This window comes from Rissa tridactyla, chromosome 4 (genome assembly GCF_028500815.1).
Source record: "Rissa tridactyla isolate bRisTri1 chromosome 4, bRisTri1.patW.cur.20221130, whole genome shotgun sequence".
NCBI classification, from domain to species: Eukaryota; Metazoa; Chordata; class Aves; order Charadriiformes; family Laridae; genus Rissa; species Rissa tridactyla.
This window is the reverse complement of record NC_071469.1, coordinates 12,323,246-12,336,208: the sequence shown is the minus strand read 5'-3', so window position 1 is coordinate 12,336,208 and position 12,963 is coordinate 12,323,246. Positions and strand designations below refer to the sequence as shown.

The 12,963-nt window shown below is 41.9% G+C and overlaps 1 long non-coding RNA gene across 6 annotated transcripts in view; it reads left to right on the top strand.

The window, feature by feature from the left end:
• Positions 1 to 12,963, top strand: part of LOC128909149 (uncharacterized) — a 101,008-nt gene that overhangs the window by 47,133 nt on the left and 40,912 nt on the right. The window lies entirely within an intron of this gene.

The window sequence follows — 12,963 nt, the reverse complement described above, 5'->3', positions numbered from 1 at the left end:
CTTAGAAATGCTCTCCCTGGGCCAGGATTAAGACACATGGGTTTCCCTCATCCAATAATCGGGTCATTTTGTCATAGAAGGAGATCAGGTTCATCAGGCAGGACCTGCCTTTCATAAACCCATGCTGACTGGGCCTGATCCCCTGGTTGTCCATTATATGGCTTGTAATGGCACTCAAGACGATCTGCTCCATGACCTTCCCTGCTACCGAGGTCAGACTGACAGGCCTATAGTTTCTTAGATCCTCCTTTCTGACTTTCTTGTAGATGGGTGTTTTTATTTGCCTTTGCATGCATTCATTTAGAAACAGTCTCTTTTATTTGATGTTTCAATAGCAACAGGTTTTTTTGGGGAGTTGTGTTATTATTATTATTTTTTAAACATTACTTGTTTTCTTTTATAAGTTGTCATCATGAAAATTTGTTGACAACCTACTAATTACTTCATGCTGTGGGAAAGTTGTCCGTGGAAAAAGGAGGAAACAGCTTCTCTATTTTGTAGTGGACTACAGAACAAAAAACAGTAACCCTACTGTACCAACATTATTATTTTTCCTAAGATATGGATTTTTTTTTTCCCCCTTCCCCCCATGCCTCCAATGAGTGTGGAATTAAATTAATAGTGGAGTAAGAAAATGGCTGAAGGACCACTACTGAATCAAGATTTGTAAAATCAGTTTGCTTAATCTTCTGTCTGTTTTGTATTTCTATTGTTTTCTTCATAAGGAACAGTTAGCACTTTTGTTCTTACTTTATTATGTCATCTATCTCTGGTTACTTTGCTTTATATGTTCTGCAGCAAGTATCTCTGAATTTTTCTCTGTGGTTTTTCTCATTAAACAATAATCATCAAAGCTGTGTTGCGGAATTAGGGTGTAATTTCAGAGCTTTCTGTGTGTGGTCTTTTAGAAATGCAGAAGTACCAACTGACATAAACTCAGAAGTTTTAGAATCCCTTTCAGGAAAGCTATCAACTTTTGACATTTCTAGTTACTTTTTTTACAGCTCAAAAAGAGATTTGACTCTTCTTTTTGCAGCTCTTCAGTCAGTGTTCTTACAACATTATCTTCATAGAGTTCCAGAGAAAGATAGTCTTGATTTGTTTGACTTTCCTATTTATTTTTTTTTACATAAAACTGTAGGATTTTTTGTTTTTTTCTAGCTGACTCAGCTCATAAAAAGAGATTGCCACTGTTCCTAGCCAAATGAGTCAAAAAGCGTATACCACCCATCCTGTCTTCATGCTAGAAGAATCTATCAGTTATCAAAGCAACTTACATATGATCTATAATTTATTTTTTGCTAGTGTAGGCACATGTGAAAACCTACATTCCTGTCTTGTGACTTTAAAAAGAATATTTGTTTCCCCATTCAAATACTGTTTTTCAGACAGCTATTTTCTGTGTATGTGTCCCCGAGTTTATCTCCCATTTTTAACAACAAAAAAAAATCAAACTGGAGATTCCCTGGAAAAAAATCAATCACTACTGGATATATGATGCACAGTGGAGGAGAATGTTTGAATGTAAATCCTAGTTGGCATTTCTCTGACATTCTGGGGACATGATTTAACAACTGAGCTCTTCTTTTTACACCTTCAACTCAAGTTTTTCAATTGCCTGGTTTGTAAAGCGACTTCCCACACAGTTTCATTAACACAGCGGAGGCAGGAGTGAGCATGGGTCAAAGGCTGGTGCAGAAGGATAGGGTGAAGTTTTTAAATGGTGGAGAAGAGAAGCCGCAACCTTTGTCCTCACGTATATACAGGACCAAAATTTCTCCTTATACACAAGGAAGTCCTTTTTCGACAGAAGTTTTATTAAAAGTATGGAAAAATCTGTGGATTTTTTCTGATCCCCCAGCCTGCCCAAACATAACATTTTCTGCTGAATTTTTTTCTTGTTGAACATTTCCTAAACATTTCTGATACCAATCTATACAGCTCAAAAGAAAATGCAAGTAGTGAAATTTGTTTTTATCAGTCAAATGTTATATCAGACATTTTCACATGAATCTATTTGATAGTGCGTGTGGGGAAATAATGCAGGATGTATTATCTGATTTCTACTGATGGGCAGCAGGAACACTAAGAAGTTTTTACAGTGGTTATAATCTGTAACTCTGGTTATAAAGTAGCATTTGTCATGGTGAGAGATAAATTCAGTGTCATTGCAGGGGTTATTTTACTGATTTTAGTGTTGACATTTCCTTCATTTCCTTCTGCTCTGGTGAGACTCCACCTGGAGTACTGCGTCGAGCTCTGGAGTCCTCACCACAAGAAGGACATGGACCTGTTGGAACGGGTCCAGTGGAGAGCCCCGAAGATGATCAGAGGGCTGGAGCACCTGTGCTATGAGGACAGGCTGAGAGAGTTGGGGTTGTTCAGCCTGGAGAAGAGAAGGCTCTGAGGAGACCTTGTAGTAGCCTTCCAGTACCTAAAGGGGGCCTACAGGAAGGATGGGGAGGGACTCTTTATCAGGGATTGTAGTGATAGGATGAGGGGTAACAGCCTCAAACTGAAAAGAGGGTAGATTTAGATTTGATATCAGGAAGAAATTCTTTACTGTAAGGGTGGTGAGGCACCAGAACAGGTTGCCCAAGGAAGTTGTGGCTGCCCCATCCCTGGAAGTGTTCAAGGCCTGGCTGGATGAGGCTTTGAGCAGCCTGGTCTAGTGGGAGGTGTCTCTGCCCATGGCAGGGGGGTTGGAACTAGATGATCTTTAAGGTCCCTTCCAACCCAAACTATTCTGTGATTCATTGATTGATTTACTTGGGTTATGCAGCTGGTGTGCTGCAACAAGATATTTGCGAAATGGACAGAGCTTAGTAGGATGTATAAGACTCTCTGTGTATAGGGAGGAGGATGTATACTAGACTTCCCCTAGAAAAAATAATAAATGGCCTGCATTCACTAAGCTAAGCTCACACTTGCGCTAATACACATGTAAAATTGGAATTGTTAAAAACTCTGTAAGAAGCTGGACCTTGTTGAAGTTGCATTGTTTTTTGCGTGAATAGGAATGTTAAAGAACCTAAAAGGTTTGCAAGGAGCTTCAAGAGAAACTTGCTGTCATGAAGATTTTGTGGATATTCTTGTGTGCAGTGATGCATGTCTGGATTACTGCTAATGCTGTAAGAAGCACAATTGAGTCAACTTACATTTTCCGAGTGCGTTGAACCAAGGGACGTTAGCCAAGCTCGCCTGCTGACAATAGCATTACAAGCTCATTTTTCTAGTTAAGATTTAACAGTATTTGCGTTTTCCTTGGCACTATATTAATTAAACAACTGTGATGCTGCTTAAGCTGCAGATCAAGTCCAGCAAACAGGAAAGAAAGTGAATCATAACTAGGCTATTAACTCAGATGAGAGTAACAAGAAATTCTAAGCCTATTTCCTGTTTGAGTGCTGGGCTTTGAAATTCTTGTTGAATCAGAACAGGACTGAACCGTAACCTTTGCTCTGTATCAGGTAATTCTGATTCCAGTATAGAATGCCCTAAATCAATTAACGTTAACACAAGTAACTAGAAGAGCTAGCTTGGATCATATTTAGAAACTGAAGAATTGCTTGGGCCATAATGACTCAGAAACTGCAGGTGCTCAAGAGACTGCTTGTGACAGGAATGACCTCCTTTATCCCAAATGATCCCAGAAAAGGTTACAGGCAAATGTAGGACTCTGCACTGAGCTAACTAGCTTCCATGTCAGTGGAGTTTAATCAAGTTGAAAGAGCGAGTGCGCAGCCAGGCAACTGTGAAAAGCTTCCTTAAACTTGTGAGATTCATTAACTTCAGTGCTGTTCCTAATGGTGCCACTGACAGGAATGACATTGCTTAGATCACTTAATTTACTTTTATAAGAGATCCTTTCATGTACAATCGCAAAGAGTTATTAAAAGATTCTTGTCTCTTACTGGTTTGTAGTGTGCATGAGTAGGAAAAAGTTAAGCTAAACTCTTATTTTTATAGTGATTTACATGGGAGACCCTCATGCTACTTTAATGGACGTGTATATGAATATAAATCCTAGAATGATCTATTTCCACCTGAAATACTTTTCTGAAAAATAGTAGTATAGAATCTTCATGGTTGGAAGGGAACTTTGAGATGATCAAGTCCAACCATACACAAAAAAAGCCCACACAAAAAAAGCCCTCACAAAACCCAAAAAACCCCCTTAAAATCTCTGCCATTAGACCATGCCCTGAAGTGCCAAATCTACACATTTCTTAAATACCTCTAGGGATGGTGACTCAACCACCTCCCTGGGCAGGCGTTCCACTGCCTGACCACTCTTTCAGTGAAGTAATTCTTCCTAATATCTAATCTAAACCTCCCCTGCCGCAGCTTCAGACCATTTCCTCTGGTCCTGTCACTATTCACCCGGGAGAAGGGGCCAACACCCACCTCTCTCCAACCTCCTTTCAGGTAGTTGTAGAGGGCAATGAGGTCTCCCCTCAGCCTCCTCTTCTCCAAGCTAAACATGCCCAGCTCCCTCAGCCTCTCCTCATATGACCTGGTCTCCAGACCCCTCACCAGCCTGGTAGCTCTCCTCTGGACACGCTCCAGCACTTCAGTGTCCCCCTTGTACAGAGGGGCCCAGAACTGAACACAGTACTCGAGGTGAGGCCTCACCAGTGCCCAGTACAGAGGCACGATCACTTCCCTGCTCCTGCTGGCCACACTGTTCCTGATAGAAGCCAGAATGCTGTTGGCCTTCTCGGCCACCTGGGCACACTGGGGTGGTTGTGACCGACATGCAAGAGCTGGCACTTGGCCTTATTGAACCTCATACAGTTGGCCTTGGCCCATCGATCCAGCCTGTCCAGGTCCCTCTGTAGAGCCTTCCTACCCTCAAGCAGATCAACACTCCCACCTAGTTTGGTGTCATCTGCAAACTTACTGAGGGTGCACTCCATCCCCTCATCCGGATCATCGATAAAGATATTGAACAAAACTGGCCCCAAAACTGAGCCCTGAGGGACACCACTGGTGACCGGCCGCCAAGAGGATTTCACCCCATTAATCACAACTCTCTGGGCACGGCCATCCAGCCAGTCTTTAACCCAGCACAGAGTACACTTGTCTATGCCATGATTCGCCAGCTTCTCCAGGAGAATGCTGTGGGGGACGGTGTCAAAGGCCTTACCAAAGTCCAGATAGACAACGTCCACAGCCTTCCCTGCATCCAGAAGGCGGCTCACATGGTCATAGAAAGAGATCAGGTTGGTTAAGCAGGACCTCCCTTTCCTAAACCCATGCTGGCTGGCCCTGATCCCTTGGCTGCCCTGCACTTGCCGTGAGAGCTCACTCAAGATGATCCTCTCCATGATCTTTCCTGGTACCGAGGTCAGGCTGACAGACCTGTAGTTCCCTGGATCTTCCTTCTGACCCTTCTTGTAGATGGGCGCCACATTAGCCACCCTCCAGTCATCTGGTACCTCCCCTCTTGACCAAGATTGTGGATAAATGATGGAGAGAGGCTTGGCGAGCTCTGCTGCCAGCTCCCTGAGTACTCTTGGCTGAATCCCATCCGGCCCCATAGACATATGTGTGTCTCGGTGCAGAAGCAGATCATTGACTACTTCCTCCTGGATTATGGGTGGGTTGTTCTGCTCTCTATCCTTATCTTCCATCTCAGGAGGCTGAACACCCTGGGGATAGCTGGTCTGACTATTGAAGGCGGAGGCAAAGAAGGCATTAAGTATCTCAGCCTTCTCCTCGTCCTTGGTTGCAGCTTTCCCCCTGCATCCAGTAAGGGATGGAGATTCTCCCTGGCTCTCTTTTTGTTGATGTATTTATAGAAGCTTTTTTTGTTGTCCTTAATGTTAGTGGCCAAGTTGAGCTCCAGCTGGGCTTTTGCCTTCCTAATTTTCTCTCTGTATAACCTAACGAGATCTCTGTACTGCTCCTGAGTTGCCTGTCGCTTTTTCCAAAGGTGGTAAACCCTCCTTTTATTCCTAAGTCCCATCAGAAGTTCCTTATTCATCCAGACTGGCCATTTCCCCCACCCTTTAGACTTGTGACATTTGGGGACAGCCTGCTCCTGGGCCTTTGAGATTTCCTTCTTGAAGAGCGTCCAGCCTTCCTGGACCCCTTTGCCCTTCAGGACTATCTCCCAAGGGACTCTCTCAACCAGTGTTCTGAAGTAGTTGGGATCATCTAAGGTACTAGGTATATATGAATCCAAAATTCAGTTGTTTTCTGATAGTTTTATATGCATGAATTTAATTGTCATTTTTTGTTCTGCTCTCAAAGTTCTTTGCAGTGTTGCTAATGCTGTTTTGTCCACGCTGGCTTTACTGGAGATTGAAGCCTATATTGTTAGTGTGTAGTAGCTCGTTTTTCATTCCATCAGGTGGTCTTGGTGTGACTAAGAAATAAAGGAAGTAGTATGGAATGGGAGAATGGGCCCTAACACTTTCAAGTATATATTTTTAAGATAAAGATTTTTTTTTTTAATATGGTAATTAAAACTAAATAACCTTTAGACTATACTTGAATCCATTGAGATTTGATTTCAAAGTTACTTTTAAGGAAGTTCTGTAACTTAAAATATACGTTCTGTTAATTTAATGGTTTAATACATTTAAATTAACCAAGTAATTCGAAAGAAATTACTTTGCAATCTCTTTGAAACTTGCTTCCATTGGTTTCTAGTGGGACTTGAATTCTTTTCCAGATATAATCTGTTTCAGGAGAGTGGCTTCATGTTGCAATAATCCTTCTCATTACATTTCAAGGACTTAACTCCTTTTTTCCTTAATAACATACTCTTGGCAACTAGTACAGAGCAGTTTCTCATTTCACTAGTATGCTGCTTTTTAAAAATAACACTGAAGCTCTGTGAAGTTTGCCTAAGGGCACTTCTTGATGACTAAACTGAGGATTATTGCATATCTGCGATGTTTTCAACATGCAAAAGGGATCCCAAAATCTCTGGGTTTGTTTGTATCATTTCCTGGACATAAGAAAAATGTCTAGGGGGTTGGAGATCAAGGATGAGAAAACAGAATTTTTTTATTTTTCATTTTTAGCACCAGTTGTTGCACTAAGCATTTAAAGAAAGGCTGAGTAGAGCTGCAGTAACGGTCATGTCAAGAAGTCTGTAATACAGTATTTCCAGATTGATGGTTCAAACCCCTGCAGTACACCCTCGGAGAAATCCTGATGGTTTCTTGCTATGTGAGAAGATTGTTTCCAGTGCTTGATGCTGGTGCATAAGTGTCTGTTTTATAGTGTCTTTACAGTGACTACTGTTCCTCAAACACAGTGGAGATGGTATACCTTAGTACTTTTCTATTTCAGTGCTATTTTAAAAACTGCATTTAAGTAGGTGTAGCTGATTCTGCAGTGTCTGAAAGGACTAAGCCTGCAGGGTATCTCATTAGACTGTTTATGTGGTTTTGTTTGGCTTGGAAAAGAAGCACAGTGAAAGGGGATGTGACAAACTTGCCTGGAAAGGCCAGTTGTCAAGCTTCCGATAAAATGAGCAGTCCGCTTCAATTAAGCACTGTCAGAAAACAGTCTTGTTCCATCAAACATGAAATATTAATATTATTATGTTGCCTTTATTAATTTGGTCTGTGTTTTTCTACATTGTTTCATTTAAAGAATAATGATTGACAGCCAAGTATGACAGGAAAATGACTGCAGAAGGTGTGAAGTTGGTTACCACTCTTAGATGAATTTAGACAGAAGCATTTTTTCAGTATACAACTTCTTGATGAGCTGCTCTGTATATTCCTCCATTAATTTAGGAGTTTGTTTTAGCTATGTTCTCCTCCTTCCGAGGTTTTCCCAGATTTCCTCATTCTCCATCCCCCTGCCCCTCAACATGGTTACGCTGCCAGCCTTGAAGCTAAAGCACGACTCAATCTTTTTACGTCTTCCTGTTCAGGTCAGGCCCAGCTGATTAATGAGTTGCGACTAGAGGATCCTTGGTGGAAGCTATGATTACCGTGATAGCTGTGTGCACTGATTAGAGGAGAAACAGCTGCCTTCTGTGTCCTTTGTTCTGGTGATCCTTTAAAGATTGGCCCTGTGTCAGAGCCTGTTTGCATGTCATTGCTTAGGTATCCTAAAATGGTTGGGTGCAAGCTCCTAGCATACTTAATGGTTTGTATTTGCCTTCATTTAAATAAAAAAAAAATTAAAAATTCTCCTTTTCAGTTAACCCTGTGTGCTTGAGTTACAGATTTCTATTGCTTAAATTGCTGCATTACATATGGTTTGAAAAGAGGCTGTTAGCCAAGAGCAGTCTGCATTATGGAAAGTGATTCTTTCTGAGCGAAGTGTGAGAAGGGTATCTTTCAAATCAGAAGGTATTTTCCCTATTAGTATCTATCAGTTCTGCAGTTACATGACCTGTGATGCAGATGCTCACCGATGTATTTATACAAGCTCCTTAAAACAGGTCGCTCATAAATGTAGCGAAAAAATGTGAAATAACTATGAATATACACATATGGCCACTGGCAGTTCTTACTGCTTCTGAGAGTGAGAAGCAAAAGAGATTCTTACTAAAAATCCAAGTTAGAGACTATAAATGCCAATTAAAATTGGCATTTATGTACAGCCAACAACCACGTCAGATATAACTGGATGGTAGAATGCTAAATTGAGCCAGTAGTTAAAGTCAGTGCTGTGATGAATATAACATATTGAATTAGTCATATGCTTTGTCCGTTGAGAGAAAGTGTTAATCTTTAATCTGAATTAGTTCTGAGTATCTCAAACGCATCTTTAGACTGTTTTACAAATCATGCTGTAAGGACCTGGAGTAGCCCTTTTCCTGGTTACAAGGGTTTTAGCTAACAGGGTCTTTATATAAATGGCATGCTCTTGCCAGTAAGTGATGGGGTAACTCTCCTCTAGTTGCAGTGCAGGAAATTCCAAACTCTAGATCAAAATTATTATAAAATTTTTACAAAGAGTTGCTTGTTTTCCATATGGATATATGCTTGCAAGTCTTGGCTTGCATTTCAGACATGTAATCATTCAAAAAAACCAAACCCAAAAATCCAACATCAATTGTTCTGAAGGGAGTTTTGAGTTCTAAATCTGCTTGATGAATGTGTTTTTGCTCTCATTTCATTTTGGGTAACAAGCTTTCTAAGACCTTTGTTCATCTGATAACTTCATGCACTGGGTAAAAGCAGCATATTTTAGCTAGTTTCTGTATTATAGTTGGATTCAGCACATTGGAATAATTGCCACAATAGCGTTTAGTTCCCTGACAGTGCCAGGACTCGTAAAACACTCATTAGTCCCTTACAGAAGTGATACTGTTCTGAGGTGGTGGGTAGGGTTATGTTATGAGGTTGCCGGAACGGGCAGAGTCACAGCAATACTAGCATGCTTGAGCTGTCCGTTGGGATGTTCCCTTGCTCACCAGGGAAAGCAGTCATTTCCTCCTGTGTCTCCTAACCACGGGAGTTGGTTTGGGCTGTGTGGCATGGCCAGAACAACAGGTTTTGTTTTATTGTATTGATTTAGGCCGAGATGATTGAGCACAAGGCTTCCCAGCAGGCACCCCATGGCAGCATGGCTTTCATGCCTTATTATCCCTCTTACCATCTCCTGGCACTCCTTTTTGCTGCCCACATACCTCCCTTTCTCCACCTCCATCTTCCCTTCCCCCACCCCACCTCCCTAATTACTTTTTCCCTGTTGGTCCCAGTTTTGCTGCTTCTATACCCAGATTTGGCACTTCTGCTATGATTTCCTAGATAATCTCAGCCTTTTGCGGTGTTACTGATATGGTCACCTGAACGCTGCTGGCGTTACACAGCTCTGCAGAAAGTCCCCGACACTCTCCTTCACTTATGGATGGAATTCATCTATTCATCTGTTTTTCATGTAACTTCACATTACCACCTGTGAAATGCAGTCATTCTTCATGGTGCTCTCTCTAACTCCTGTCAGCTTCTCACCTTTGGCATTTTTGCTTGCCATGTTCGGTAGCTTTCCATGTCTTCTGCAGTTGGCAGAAGCTCATGCCAGGGCCTAGGTGGTGACCTAGTCCTTTTCCTGCAGCCCTGGTAGGTATATAAAAGAAACTCTGTGCTTCTGCCATGCCTTTTTCCAGGTGGCAGGACTTCTTGGGGAAAGAGCATATTTTTTGATCATGCTGCTGATCAAATCTACAGAAGATTTTCTGTTTGCCCAGCAACCTGGAGAGGTGAAATAAAACTTTCATGGCCTGCCACTGAGCACTGAAACTCTGTGCAAACATCCAATTTGATCTATTGTCCTGGAACTTGCTTGGAGTATATTGGTCTGTTCTTTTGAACCTGCTGGGCATTTTATGGGAAAATCAGCATGAGTATTTGTGTAATGCTGCTTCATATTTTTATTCTTGCTTCTCCCAAAAAAACTTTGTAGGGTCCCCAAGCACCTTTGAAAATCAATTCTTTTAAGAATATGTAGGGTTTACATTACGAAACCTAAACAGACCACATTTGAAAAAAATATGATTTATATACCTTTTCTTAATGTCAATGTATCAGCAGTGACCTCTAATTGAGAACAGTAAATACAGAATCTGACTCTTTAATGGGAATAAGTGTTCCACAGATGGCTAAAATGGGCTAAAGCTTCTCTAGTACTTCATCACTGCAGTTTATTTATTTTAAGGAAAAGCTTAAAGATTCTGTGGCTCATGGGATTCCTGTTGTTTTAAAAGTCATGCTATCATTTCTACAGAGATGGTTGGTACTTGTTGAAAGATAGGATCAGCGTTCCAAAGGTTTCGCAGACTAAGGCAATGATTCTTTTGGGTGTTCATGAAGATCAAAAGAGGTCTTTCAGAACAGCAGGCAAGAGAAGGATCAGTTACATTACTGATAAGATGATCTGGGTAGAATAAAGGTACATTAATATTCATAGGAGTAAAAAATGAGTATTTAAAATAATTGCAGCAGTTTTACTCAGACAGTACCTTTTCAGCAACTTCAAAGGGAGCAAGATGAGTCGTCTTCAAATTAGTGGACTTTTGTGTTTTTGTTTTTGTTTTTTTTTTTTTTTCCTTGGGCACAGACTGTCATGGAAGTCATAGGAGCTACTCCTAACAATACTTGGAGGATGTAATGTTAATCTGTATTTAATGTAATTTGGAAGTAACTTGCTATTGCAATTTGGGAACTGGTAGATTATAGTGTTGGGAGACATCATAAAAGTAACATTATCAATTTGAATAGACACAGATTGTTGTAAGTTCAGTTTGTTTTTATGCCACAAAAGGTAATCATAGAATCGTAGAACCTTCATGGTTGGAAAGCACCTTTGAGATCATTGAGTCCAACCATACACACACCACCAAAAAACAAACAAACAAAAAACCCACCAACAACCTACAATGTCTGCCCTTCAGAGCGTGTCCTGAAGTGCCAAATCTACACATTTCTTAAACACCTCTAGGGATGGTGACTCAGCCACCTCCCTGGGCAGGCGTTCCACTGCCTGACCACTCTTTCAGTAAAGTAATTCTTCCTAATATCTAATCTAAACCTCCCCTGCCGCAGCTTCAGACCATTTCCTCTGGTCCTGTCATTATTCACCCGGGAGACGGGGCCAACACCCACCTCTCTCCAGCCTCCTTTCAGGTAGTTGTAGAGGGCAATGAGGTCTCTCCTCAGCCGCCTCTTCTCCAAGTTAAACATGCCCAGCTCCCTCAGCCTCTCCTCATATGACCTGGTCTCCAGACCCCTCACCAGCCTGGTAGCTCTCCTCTGGACACGCTCCAGCACTTCAATGTCCCCCTTGTACAGAGGGGCCCAGAACTGAACACAGTACTCGAGGTGAGGCCTCACCAGTGCCCAGTACAGAGGCACGATCACTTCCCTGCTCCTGCTGGCCACGCTGTTCCTGATAGAAGCCAGAATGCTGTTGGCCTTCTTGGCCACCTGGGCACACTGCTGGCTCATGTTAAGCTGGCCGTCCACCAGCACCCCCAGGTCCTTTTCTGCCGGGCAGCTTTCCAGCCACTCTTCCCCAAGCCTGTAGCGTTGCTTGGGGTTGGTGTGACAGAAATGCAGGACCTGGCACTGGGCCTTATTAAACCTCATACAGTTGGCCTTGGCCCATCAATCCAGCCTGTCCAGGTCCCTCTGTAGAGCCTTCTTACCCTCAAGCAGATCAATGCTCCCACCTAGTTTGGTGTCATCTGCAAACTTACTGAGGGTGCACTCAATCCCATCATCCGGATCATCGATAAAGATATTGAACAAAACTGGCCCCAAAACTGAGCCCTGAGGGACACCACTGGTGACCGGCCACCAAGAGGATTTCACCCCATTAATCACAACTCTCTGGGCACGGCTATCCAGCCATTTTTTAACCCTTAATGCACTTTTTAATGCATAAATAAGGAAGGTTTGGGAGAGAAAAATTAATGCTTCTAAAAAGAAAGAGCTTCATCCTTTCACATCTCTCAAGGCATAGTCAAAACATAAATTTATATATTTGTGTTTCTCACAATCATCATCCAACACTTATGTTAATGATCAATTATCCAGACCTTTATTTCACTGTCTGCAACTACCTGGAAGGAAGTTGTAGCGAGGTGGGGATTGGTCTCTTCTCACAAATAACAGGTGATAGTACAAGAGGAAATGGCCTCAAGTTACGCCAGGGGAGGTTTAGATTGGGTATTAAGAAAAATTTCTTCACAAAAAGTGTTATCAAACATTGGCTGTCCAGGGAAGTAGTTGAATCGCCATCCTTGGAGGTATTTAAAGTATGAGTAGATGTGGTGCTGAGGGATGTGGTTTAGTGGTGGTTTTGACAGTGTTAGGTTAATTGTTGGACTCACTGATCTTAAAGGTCTTTTCCAACCTAGATGATTCTATGCAGACTGTTACTTCTCTTGATCCCAATATGAATCATAGCACCATGGAAAGACCCATAAGCTTGAGTCCAACCTGGCTCTCAGATCTCCTTAGGTTGATGGAAACTATAAAT